Source organism: Apteryx mantelli, chromosome 2 (assembly GCF_036417845.1).
Source record: "Apteryx mantelli isolate bAptMan1 chromosome 2, bAptMan1.hap1, whole genome shotgun sequence".
NCBI classification, from domain to species: domain Eukaryota; kingdom Metazoa; phylum Chordata; class Aves; order Apterygiformes; family Apterygidae; genus Apteryx; species Apteryx mantelli.
Window position 1 is genome coordinate 93,347,407 of NC_089979.1, and position 13,246 is coordinate 93,360,652.

Here is a 13,246-nt window from a genome sequence, read left to right on the forward strand (position 1 = left end):
GCAATTCAATTCAAATGTGATTTTTATGCTCACATCTGATCCAGATTGAGTTTATACAATGAGAAATCCAATAATGCCTAAATACGGTATTTATCCTTATAATGCCTAAATCCAGTATAAATCCAGTTTAACCATTATCATTTAAATGTGATCTGAGACTATTTTAGGAAAAGCCTGATCCCATACTGGAGACTGGTAACGTAAAAGGTCTAGCCTTATTAACTGTTTGTGAGACAGGGCTTGTATGGCTGCTCTAACCACACACAAAAACACCAAAAAAAGTAGTGACACAGAAGACACCCAGATTTGAGGCTTTGAAGGTCCTTTAGGAATTCGTGATGGGGGCAGTTTAATGCCTGATTTCTTTTCCTCCTTACACCCACCTGCAGTTTTCCACTCCCTGGGTGCAAGCTGCAGTGCATGTTTCCGTGCCTCAGGTATGAAATAGCCTGGCACAAATGTACCTGCCTTCAGCAGCACTTTGACATATGACAGTATGAAAGTGGGTGTTTGAGCTGTGGATGAATGTTCTGCTCTGTCACGCTCTTACAGTGGTGGTAACAGTAGCAGAAGTCTAAGGATATCTTGACCAGCTTCAGCATAATTTGACAGAGGGTATGTCTGTGCCTTTTATTGTGAAAGGAACAATGTTTAACTCCATTGGGAGGCAAAAAACTTTTCATTAGCTCTCATTATTGACCTGAAAGTAATTTTCTTTCCTATTTAACTCATCTAAACCTTTATTTTTGCACATAAGCAAACAGCTGGGACAGTGGAGCACTGCAGTGCATGCAAGGTATTTTATTTTTGTTTTTCCTTTATGAAGTCATGCCAATAACTTTTAGACACACTAATTCTGCCTTGAAATAGGTATCTCTAAGTCTGCCACTGCCCTTGTTCAAAGGTGCATTGTTCTTTTGCTATGGTTGTCCAACCACCCTACAGCATCCCAGAGCATTTCAGGCCCTGTTTCCAAATTGCTCTCCTGTTTGCTTGCTCTGACTGTAGCTGACTGTTTGCATTGTATTTTGTAGTTGCTTGGCTTTTGTGTGTGATCTATGAAGCCCCAGATAAAGAGGGGGCCTCAGCTATTCAAATACTTCTACAGAATCAGCATGAAGTGGTGAAATATGGCATTAAAACTAGAACCTTTAGCAATACTTCATTGTGTAAGGCTCTTTGCTTCTTGTTATGGGGAACCACATGCTTCCTAACAGCACAGCATAGATGGGGGGTGGGAGGCATCAGGTTGGTTTGGTTTGGTTTGGTTTGGTTTTTACCCAGCTTTTCTCTGGCTTTATTTAGTAACAGTACACAGGGAAGTAAGGGAAGGGTGGATATTGCAAATGGGGTGCTAACTCCTTTCATGTTAATGGTAAAACTCTTCTTAATTTCAGTGGGGCTAGACCATCATGCACCGAATCTAGACTGAATGACAGCAGGCCCACTTGCTGCACCAGTGGATATTCATGCCGATACGGTGAGCCCTAGCAAAGCTCTGTTTGTCTTAACATGCTGGAAAAAGAAAGTATCACAACTAACACTGTTAGCTAGGCTTACCTTATTATCTCTAGCTAAGAAAAAGAAATGACACGTGGTAGTTGCCTGGATTACAATCACTTAGTTTTAACAGAAATCTGCATCCCTATCACTTCATTTCCTAATCAATGAATGCCTGGTAGCAGTAGTGTGCTATTGAATATAACAATAAAAGAATTCTTACTTTCACACAAGCTGCGGAATTTAGTGCCAAGGGCAGCTAGCAAGATTTGAGATGAACAAGCTGGTGAGCTTAAGAAATGCTTCTAATATTCTCATAGCTGCTGAAACAAGTAATTTAAGTTAAACTGAGCAAACAGGCACCAGCTTCCCAGATTTGAGCAGCTAGTTGCTGCAGAGGACCTGAAGCGCCTCTTCTGTTCTGTGGGAAATCTTGGTAAGGTTTTTAACTTTTGACTTCCCCACCTCTCCCTGAAGCATCTGAGAATGCAGATCACCAGTGCTGAAAAAATCCCCCACTAAGAAAATAGGTTGGTGTATCCATTTCCATATGAATACTGTCAGGTTTTGTTTATTCTTAACTGCAATGCTGAAATCTGTGGTTTTGGGCTTCACTGATGCTTAGTCTCTCTGCAGTTTTGGTGTTTGCTTCTTGGCCACTTCCCCTCCTAGCAGCCGAAAGAAAAGGGTGATTTAAGTCTCCTCTTGAGAGTATTTCAGGCTCTGAAAATCAGAAATGTTGAGTTAGCAAGGATAAAGTGAAGTTGGGAGTACATGCACCAAATAGAATAAACTATGACAAAGCCACAACAAAATATTTTTCAATTGTTAACAGCAAAAAAATCAGAAAATGGATAATGTTGCAGCAACTACTTTAATCTTTATGATACAGACTATCGATATTTAGAATTGTGGGCTTCTGAAATTGAATGTGCATTCTTTAAGTCACAGGCTGTTTACTTCATGTAGAGCTAAGATCTGGCTTCACATCACTGAATTTGCTTCCCTGATAAAGATTTTTTTCCTTTTAAGTAATGGTTTTGTGCTGCAATCTCTGTGTGCCTCTCAGATATCTTTACTGTTAAAGTGGATTATCTCTAATTTATACCACAAAACAGAAGCAGAGGGAGATTTAGCATTTTGCTCATTGCTATACCAAATGCATTGCTGGAATCTAGACTTCTTAAACCCTGATCAGATTTACTAGTTGCAGAAGCCTGTCCTTTCTAAAACTGTTTTACATTGCCCTATTTCCTTCCTTTCCACTCTTTCTTGGGGTGGGGGACACAATGTGAATTAGAATAACATCCCATATGAAAGAAAGAGCATGTAATAAGGTACTCCCCAAAAGACTCTCTGTGTAACACAAGAGTCAGTAATATAGGCTGGGTTTAACTTGGTGGGTTTTGAAATTCTGAGGTCTTTGATTCCAGCTCAAATTGTGATTAATGTTGTTTTCTCACAAGAGCTTTGACAAATAACTCAGGAACTCCCTCATGGCCAGCCATTTGCAGGATTGTGCCCTGCATTGTTAGTGCTGTTAAGTTATTCCATTAATGCATGTGCACATCTTCGGAGCTCTGGCTCCTATATTTGCATCAGTTTATTATTAATTTGTATTTCAGTAAAACTGTTGAGCAGCGCTGGTGCCATAAACACAGTTGCATTAGCTGCTATACCAAGTTACAGAACAGCACACTGCAAAATGCAGAACATGCTGAGCCCAACCTCCCGCGCATGAAACTGGCCCTTTACGCTTGGTTTGCCCACCCATTTGAAGTGCTGCCGTGTTTTTTATACAGCTAAATATTCCTTGCAATTTTATCTATGAAAACGTATTTGTATTGCTAGTGGAGCTCTGGCAGGTTCAAGTCACTTTTGCCCTCCTGTAAATGACTGTGACTATATATGTAGCTGTACGTATATTGGCTATGTGTAACATATTGACAATATCTATACTGTATATATACAAATGATTATATATATATGACTGTTTATATAGCTTGGAAAATTGTATTTGATTTTCACCCAGTGAAAGAATGCTGGGGCAGACTCTTGACAAACTTTTAGTTTCTGTAACTATTCCAAGAAGTGGTTAAAAAAACAACAACAGGTTTTCTCAGTGGAGTGACTCTCAGTGGAATGGGGCATTTAAAAAGGATTTTGACATTTTCATGGAAGTTTCTGACTAAAATTTGTCACTTTTGAAAATTGCAAGTAGAAAGTAACCTTTCATAAAAATAGTGCAATCTCGATGATACATCTTACTACCCAGGTGATGACTTGCAAAAGCTTTTTATTTACTCTTTCTTGATGCTGGTTCAAGTTATGATGATGCTGGCTCATTGAACGCTCAGTGTTTATGACCTGTGCCGTGTTTGTCAGAGCTGCAGCTCATCTCCCTCGATCCAGGGATTAATGTTGGCCATAGAAGTCTCCTCCTCCGGTGGCAACAGCTTTGCACATTAGTAAAGGAGCTGTCTGAACAATAAAGACAATCCTCTTCTTATAGAGGACTACAGAAGGAAGGAGGAAAAGGTCAAAAGACACTGAAAATAACAAAACCTTCAAAAAGAATTCATATGAGGATAAACACTACAGAAATAACAGTGACAGGTGAGAAGCATTGCAACTTGAAGCAGGAAGCAAAACATTGCTTTGAGGAAAGGTGAAGGTAAAAGGAAGTGATGGAGCCGTTCATATAATATCATATAATAGTAATATAATGTCATATAAATGGAACTGCTCATAATATTTCATACTGGAAAGTATGACCAAAGACAGCTCCATGGCTTTGAAGAGAAGCTGTGCCAAGTGCTGGAAGCAGGTCTGCAGCACTCTCAGAAGACTTTGTCTTGAGGTGAAAGAAGAGCTAGCATGTTAGCTGGTGGGGAGAATGATGCAGGAAAATGTCTGTCCAGTTTATTTTGCATAGATTGGTGTGATCAATAATATTCTGGAATTTAGCATGAAATCTGGCTGTGTTTTCCTTATTGCGAAAATCTGAAGAGGGAAACTGCAGGCCAGGTTTCCCAGCCTCTGTAGCCATCAGCCCAGAGGCCAGACAGACCATCCTTAAATCACAGCTTGTAGAAAGGAGTATTGAAAAGGAATTCTGCATTCGGAGAGCCCTGCAAGACCTGGGGTATGGCTGGTGTCTGCACTCTGCTCAGTTTCTAAGGGAATGAGCTCCCGCCGCAATAGCTTGGGAATGTACAGCCAGAGTTTGTGAGAGGAAATGACATTGCATCAGTCATATTTGCAAATGTTTATTTACAAGAGGAAAAGAAGATTTAAAATGTTAGGTCACACCAGTGAATTTTCAGGTCAGGTCACAACTGAACTTACACAGGGACCTGTGCTTAGAAAAAAGGAAGTATAACCCAACTACAGCCTACAAACACAGCTGTACTAACCCCCTGAGGAAATGCAGCTAATCTTAGGATGAGGTGGCGAGATCTGAAGATCATGTTTTTCTGGTTGAGGATTTTTTTATTTTTTTATTTTTTTTTAATGAATGGACTTCCAGCAGAGATGAGACTAATCAAGGGTTGGACTATTTTCAGGGTTTGCTGCAAGTTCCTTTTCTGTGACAGAGCATTTCTGCTATTATCAGTGTAAAACTGAAGAGATTATTATTTGGAGAAAACTCATTCTTTGTGAAGGGAGGAAAGAAGACTTCTGGGAGCTTTAGGGAATTCTCTATACTGATGTAATTTTTTCATGTAATGTGAGTGCACTGAGCACTGCAGAAATCCACAAAATAGATGTTAAGTGGCATTTACATTATTTTAGTTTTCTGAAGATATGTCCAAGGCACACAGCATTTGATGGTAGCATGAGCTACAAATGAAAATAAATGCAAATGTCTGCTCTCCTGCTTTCAAGTATGGGAGGGGTTAATTTACACGAAGGATTAAAATGAACCCAAAGTTACATTATTGAGGTAGTGTGATAACCCTAAAAAATGGATTTGGCAGGTTTTTATGCTAGACTTTTCTAAAATTAGTTTGAGAGCTGTAAAAGACAAGGGTCCTGAATAACAAACTTCAGGCAAAGAAGGAAATTAAGCTCTTCTTCCCATAGATTCCCTTACCCCACCCCACCCTAGTCCCTGGAGGGTGAGCTACCTGGCTACAAACTGAAATGCAGAATAGAGGCCAGCAAGGATTAGGCTGGCAGAACATGCTTGCCCTGAGGTATCCTTGACTTATTTTTGTAAGGCATTTGTCTTTACCAAAACTGGATGATGGCACATTTTCCAGTAGTGCACATTCGACATTTTAGTCCTAGGAACTAAATCCCTAAGTTCCTGCTCAGAGAAAGGGAGTCCCTGGCCCAGCGCCTCCCAGGATGGGGAGAGCCATGAGCCCCGTGGTCGCGGTGTGAAAGCCGCCAGGTGAGCTGGGGGAATGGATGTCTGGAGCACCTTCCAGGCTGGGGGTGACACTGCCTTGGGGTCTGGGACACACTTTGGGATGCAGGGGAAGAGCATCTTGGGATTGCACAAGACATTATGGGACACTCAGGAGAGGAATCGAAGTGGGGAGGTACAAGTGTGGGAAAATAGAGGGATAAGGGGATAAAAGGGACTGGTGAGATGTGAACAAGTGGCTGGTCAGCATGCTTGTCTGGCCATGCCCTGTGCCTCACCAGTGCAGTCTCTCCTGTCTTCTCTTTAAACTTCATTTCTAATTCTTTTCCTGGGTGAGGGGGCTCTCTATTCTGTGTTTATGTGTGTGTATGGAGGTCTGAGGGCCAGCAACTGATGTTTAGACCACCGGCTGTAGGGAACTCTGTGTCTGTGGTGCCAGCTGCTGGAGCAAGTGAGGGTATGAATATCAAGCCAGACTAGCCAGTGAGTAGGTCAAGTGGCTTGGGAACCAGATGCTTCTCTGGGAATGACACCGCTAGAGGAGCTGGCTACTGGTGGGACTTGGCAGCTACTGGCTGGCTCCAGCCAGACCAACTGCTGGAGAGCCCGAAAGGTCTGGAGGTTGGCTGAGAGACCCATTTGCAGGTGCATCTCCTTGCAGGGCAGCAAGGATCCAAGATCAGCTACTAGAGAAACTGCATGCCCAAGCCCAGCTGCTGGCGGGATTCACAGTGCATGCACCTCTGTGCACGTGTGTGCATGCGGGTGCGTGCAAGGGGAGCTGTACCAGCAGCTGCCATGGGGCTGTGGGCTTTGGGATTGGCATGCCCAGGTGCCAGCAACAGGGGAGACTGGGGATCCAGGCACAGCTACTGGATAGGCTGAGTGTCTAAGTCCAGCTGCTGGAGGGATCCACATTGTATTTATGTATATGCTTCCCACCAACGGACCTTCTTCCTGATCACCCAAAGAGATGCTGTCTGTGTGAATGCTGAGTGTTTCAGCTGGTGCTGATCTGTTTAGCTGGCTGTGTGTATATGTATATGTGTTGCACATGTGTGTTTGTGTGTGCTCCTACTGGGAATACATGTTCAGCCTCACTCCTGGTTGGATGTGGGGGCATGGAGCTACAGCAGCCTCACCTCCATCGGGCTTTGGGATTTGGCAACCCCTAACAAGTTTGTTTACTTTTTTTTTTTTAATAAAGAGTGATTAAATTGTAAAAGCGGTCAAAATTCTATCACAGAATCAAATTCAGCTAATTCTGATCCTGCATGTTTTTCTCAGACTGATCCTACAAAAAGGTCTTGGTGTGGTATGGGAGGGAAAATCCTATTAGAGAAACAGAAAATCAGATTCCAAACTGTGTGGGGTAAGGGAAATAGTTGAAAATAGTGTAGGACCTGCCTCATATTAAGCATTAGGAGAGGGCTTTCTGTTGGGCTACTAACCATACCCTGTTTCCTGCTAATCCGTATGACGTCCATTTTATCTTCAAAATTGTTCTCTGATTTAAAGCTGTACCTCTCCTAATCTGTTTTTCAGTTGGGTGGTAGGGACTTCTCCTGACTTCAGGCTAGCTCGAGCTTCACAAAGGATGGGTTCCTTGTGACCTCCAAGTGAAGGAGAAGGTTTGGAATAAAAGCACAGAGTGATTTTTTATTGAGCTCTCAAGAGAGATCACAAGTGTTTGCCATACGCTACCATAAAACCTTTGTCTTTAGTGCATCCAACCATGAAAGGGCCCTTAGAGCATTTATGAAGTTTTGGGTTATGCCAGTTACTGTTACTCCAGGATCTTAGGGAGAATATATGCATATGATTATTTTTTAAAAGTCAGTATATACCTATTGCACATTTGAAAAACTGAGAATCCACCACACACTAACTGGATCAGTCTTTTTCTTTTCCCACCTCTGTAGGTGGTTTGTTTTAGCTCGATTCCAGCATTTTAGTGCAGCAGCTCCCACGTTGTGCTCCGCCGAGCCCTGCTTGGCCGCTGCAGCCCGGCTGTGAATGTGACCGTGAAGATGCCGCCGGCCCCTGACGTGGTGTGGGGGCACGAGGAGCTCGGCCGGACGGTGCTCCTCTGCTGCCCGCATCCCCAGCGCGGTCCTAGGCGGGCGGGGACGCGGGGGTTGCGGCGGTCCTAACGTCCTGCGCGGGCAAGTCCTTTTTTGAAAATTATTTTGTTTCAATGGCTTCAGTATCGGAGGGGCAGGCCGGGGGGCCGGCTGCCGGGCAGGGCGGCTCCGCGCTTTGCCCCACCTGTGTGCGGTACCTGCCGCGGAGCAGGGAGCGGGGAGGCCCGCCGCAGCCAGCCATGTGCGGCGGCGGCGGCGGCGGCGGCGCTCGCTCCCCCCGCCGCGGGAGGCGGGCGCGGCGGTGGCCGGACGGGCCGGGCGGCCTATGGGGGTAGGAGGCGGCTGGGAGAGGGCGGGCGCCGGCCAATGGCGGCGCGGGGGGGCGGGCGCTGGTGGGGCCGCCGCGCCGCGCCGCGCCGTGCCGCGCCGAGCCAAGCCGGGCTGACAGCGGCTGGCAGTTGCGCTGCAGCCCGAGCCAGGTCAGGTCGGGCTGCAGGAGTCGCCGCCCCGCGGAGAGCCGAGGGTAAGTGGGCGCCTCTCGCCGGGTGGGTGAGGCAGGGAGAGGTAGGCTGAGTCCCTCTCTCGTGGTTGTTTTTTTTTTTTTTTCTGGGGTGGTGGGGACGCTTCTCCCCCCCTCTTTTTTTTGCGGAGTGGCTAATTAATGCTAATTAATGCCCCCGCGGCTAACTGAGGCGCCAGGGGAGGGGAGGGGGCGGGCGTGCTGGAGGCGCTGCCGCCACCTGCGCGCATCGGTGCGCCCCGACAGGCTCTCCCCGCCGCGGAGGCAGATGCGCCGCGCCCGGCGCGCCCGTTATATAACGCCCGCGGGGGGCGGCGGGCGGGGGCTGCTGCTTTCTGCGGGCTCGACGCCTGCCTCTCGCCCTCCCCCCACCCGCGACTCCGGAGGCGCTTCTGCCATCCCCGCGGCCCTCGGGTCGGGCAGGAGGGAGGCTCGGGGCTCGGCCCGGCCCGGCCGCCGCCCAAACCATGCCCCCCCGCTCCCCTTCTGTGCGGAGCCAGCGGTCCCCTTTTAGGGAGATCGATGGGTAAAGACGATTTGCCTTAAAAAACAAAAAAACAAAAAAACCCGCAGTGTTAGTCCAAGGGACTTTGCCACCCCGAAGCGCTCCTGATGGCGTCCTCCATGCAAGCCAGCATCTGGTGTGGGAGGTGGTTTAGGGACTGCAGTGTGAGCTCTGCAGGTGTAAAGCCACACACCATGTTCTAGGGTGGAAAACGGAAGATAAAATCCTGTGAATTAATCTGCTCTCCCCAACCGCAGCTGCCTAGTTTGAAAACAAATTAAAAAAAAAAAAGCAAATCAGCAGTAGTTGTAAATATTCCTTCAATCCTGGGTGAAAACTATTGTACCTGGGTGCAATTCTTCCTCGATCAAGCTGGGGATGTACTGTAAGACGCTGAATACACATGTGGAACATGTGTCTTAAACATTGACAGTTTTGAATCTCGCAGTTGATTGCCAGCTGACAAAGCGATTTTCCTATTGATGTTTTGCATGGTCTGCATGGGCAGGATTGTGGGGGAAATTCTTATTGTTTTGACAGAGGCTTGCATATCCTTATATTTATTAAGAAAAGATTAAGATTTTTAATTAAGATTTTTACAGATCCTTCCCCCCCATGACCTCTCCCCTCACCCCCAAAAACCAGAAAGCTGTACTGAATGCTTTTGTGCCTCTCTGCGTAACAGTCATATGCCTGCAAATAGCCTGTCGTTTGTAACTGCTGAAGTGTATGTCCAGTGTTAAATCATAGCACAGCGTAATGCTTGGACAGCATGCCTTGCAAGAATCAAATTGCAGATAAAGTTCGCATAGGAATCTCCTGCAGTGATTTCACTTGACCCTTGTAAATGTGAGAAAAGGTCTTTATAAATGGAAATATACATCTAGCAGTTGTTTCTGTGCCTGATTTAAACTGTGGATTGACTGTGCTGAAAAATAGTGGGGTTTTTTTTGTTTTTTGTTTTTTTTAAATGATAGATAGATTCATTCCAGTTATTCTCTATGTAGGCAGCTGTATGATAGAAATTGTTTTACTTGAAGCTTGAGCTTAATTAGAAAAGAAGGCTCTTTTAAGAAGGAAGGAGGGAGGCAGGCAGCTTTGTTTATTTATGTTAATATAAATATATTCTGAGTGCATGTAGAGACAGCCAATTTTACTTAATATCGTATCTAGGAGTTCATTAGAGGATGAACCATTTAATGTTTCAACTTGCTAGCTTGCTCTTAGATAATAGACTAAGATATAAGTTAAAATAATCCATCAAATATTTTTGTTTCATTGCATGCTTGGATTATATAAGTCTTCAGCGTGAGGACGTGACTGTATCTGCAAGACTGTGTCATTGCATTGAAGAAGTAGCAAGAACACTCTTTCCTGTGAGGTAGTCACTTGTTAATGTATTGTCCTTTTTATTAGTGCAAAACTGCTGCTTGCTGCCCTATATAAGTGAAACAGACTCTTGATTTTCGGCAAGCAATTACAGGGGTATTTTTTCTCTCCAAAGCCATTTTCTTTGGAGTGCCTGACTGAAATTAAATGCAGGTGTGTAATTCTCATCCCCAGTGTTTCTCTGTCATACTGGTGTGACTATTCCATTTTAGAGGCTTAAAGAAGTAACTAAGATCCCTTGTGCTTGTTGTGAATTACCAATTCTCAGCTACTTACATTTAACATTTGTTTTAATAGAACTATAGTGGGGACTATAGCACTATTAAACTGTAGCCCAGCTGTGGTTAAGTATTAGTACTGTTATATTCTTGTATTTCCCCTTTTCTCAGCAGTGGAAGCTCTCTTTGGACTTAAGACTTACTTGTTCTCCCCTCAGTTCAGGCTTGTGCTATGTGCTGAGCCTGGGCGTAAATGCTTTTAGGTGCCTCTGCCAGCTGGTTAAAAGAAGACAGTTTGCTCATCATTTGTGTTGCATTAGTGTCTAGGAGCTGTGGTCAGCTGTGAGTATTAAGTCTCAGGGTGCTTTCAGTCCCTGTAAGTGTCTGTAAACTCAATTTTCCTCTGATCAAATTTTCTCTCTGCCAATGGCATCAGCTTGGTTCTCTTGATATGTTTAGTTGCAGGTGCTATTCAATGGCTCCCTGTCTTACTGGTGTTTGAGGAGATCTCCCTACTGTACATCTGATTGCCCAGTCTTTTCTTGATAGGCCATGAGAAAATATCTTGTCTAAGCAGTTGAGGCCTCTCTTGTGTTTTGCTTTAATCAGTGTGAAGTTCTTCTTCTTCCTTTTCAAAAGTGCCACATTCACTTTCTTCTCTGAGGACTGTTCTGGACACTGGCTTGTATCCTTGCCAGTGTGTGGAACAGCAGAATCTTTGGGACCTGCTTATTTCTTCATCTGACAAAGATGGTAGCCCAGCAGAGCTGGGAATAAATACCTAGCAAGTGGGATCCTCAAATGGTATAGGGCTACATAATGGGGAGAAAGAAAGAAAGAAAGAAAAAAAAAAAAACCACAACAACAGGATAGAGTTCGCCAGTACATCATTCCTGATGGATGCATGTGTTGATGCTGCTGTCATCATAGTTAAAACCTTATGTAAGGGATGTGCTGGTATTACAGCGTATTATAGAGCTAATTAAGAGTTATTCAGGTGTAGAAAGAATTTTTGTTTGTTTGTAAGTGTTGGTGGGTGAAAGCATGTTTTTAAAAATATATTCTAATGGAACTGTTGCTCTTAATGGTCTGTGCATGTGTGTATAGGTGCATCAATTATGCATACATAAAGAGATGATTTTTATGAAGTAGTCTTTTGGAGAGGAGGAGTGTAATTTACTAAGAAATAAACTTAGTTTTTGTGGGTCAGTGATCTTGTAGCATTGACTATATAGGTGAATAGCAACAACTTTTATAATAAAAAGGTAGGAGCCGCTTGTTGTCAATAGTCAAAATAATCTGTGCGTGACAATGTCTTTTCCAAGGTTGTTCCTTTAATGACATATGTAACTTCATCAGAGTCTGAAATACTGTTGGCTGAAGAAAAACATTGGGCAACTTGAGTAACCAGCTTTATTGTAACTGTGTGTGTATCCAGGTGAAAGTCTTAATGCAGCTCTATAATCTAGGCAGCCTTGCCCTGTCCATAGTGCTAGATACAAGCATGTTGTTAAGAGAACTCTTAAATGATTTAGCCATGCAGTTCCTCAAAAGGCCTGTGAAAGGATTTGATTTTGTATAAATAAATATAGATAAGTAGATTTGGATAAAATTTTGATAGCTTTGCTTGGTCTGCAGTGTCCACTGCTCTTTTTCCTTCTGTGTTATGTGCTAGGGAGGATGCGTGGTTCTCATTCACTTGAACACCACACACAGAGAAATGTGCCCAGAGCAGAACTCAAAAAAGGAGCACCTTAACTCTGATTCCTACTGATAGCTGTGCAGAAAGTTTAAGGGAAGCTTTACGAGCATTGTCTAAAGCATTACATCTTATTAGGAGGAAGTTGCATTTCTCCAGCTGTTTATTCTGTTCCTCAGCTTGAATGTTTATGCAAAAATGTGGGAAAAAGATTCCATCTGCTGTGCTTTGTCTCTGCTGTTGTTATTTGGCATAAATAATTATGTACAGAAAATAAATGAGAATTCCCTTTAATTCTTTAACACTTTTAAAAATTTGATCTAAAACATAGATCAAGTACTAAAATAAAACAGATACACTTAAAGTGTAATGCCTTTTGCAGTTTGCTAATGTTTATGAATCCAGTTCACTCATACAAAAGTAGTACCTCTCATGCTCTTTGAAAAGTTGTCACCTTGGTTTCCACTTGGATTGAATGGCAGATCTTAGACATATTGGATAGTACCTATTTTTGGTGCGTTCGAAATGGTTTCGTCAAGTATGCAGAAACAGATTCTGATTAAAAAGTGAACCTTAAGCAACTACATCCTTACCAACACTTGATAGGAGGGAAGGATTAGAAGGAGAATGGAAGGTAAAAACAGGTAACAGTTAACATAAAACCACTAGGCTGTGTGCCTGTGGGCAGAGTTCTTTGTGATTTACCTGTTTTTTAAAGGTAAATGACCTTTAAGGTTTAAGACCATCTAAGAAATATGAATGCTTATAGTTCAGCTAGGCCCAGAAGATGAGAATGTAGGTGTGGAGAGGTAGAGGTTGATGCATTTATGATAGGAGGATCAAGCAGAAAGAGCAATCTTACTATGAGGTTAAAATGAAAGTAGAATTATTAATGTTAGCAACCAACAGTGCTTTGAATTTTTATGGTAATTACAGATTTATTTCAACTTTCTGGC

General features: G+C 43.6%; 1 protein-coding gene across 1 annotated transcript in view; it reads left to right on the top strand.

Annotated features, from left to right (window-relative positions):
- The first annotated feature begins 8,402 nt into the window (after positions 1-8,402).
- The window catches only part of TPPP (tubulin polymerization promoting protein), a 70,795-nt gene continuing 65,951 nt past the window's right edge, over positions 8,403-13,246 (top strand). The window contains exon 1 of the mRNA XM_067291058.1: positions 8,403-8,482. The gene's annotated coding sequence lies outside the window, so the exon portion shown is untranslated. The remainder of the gene's footprint in view (positions 8,483-13,246) is intronic.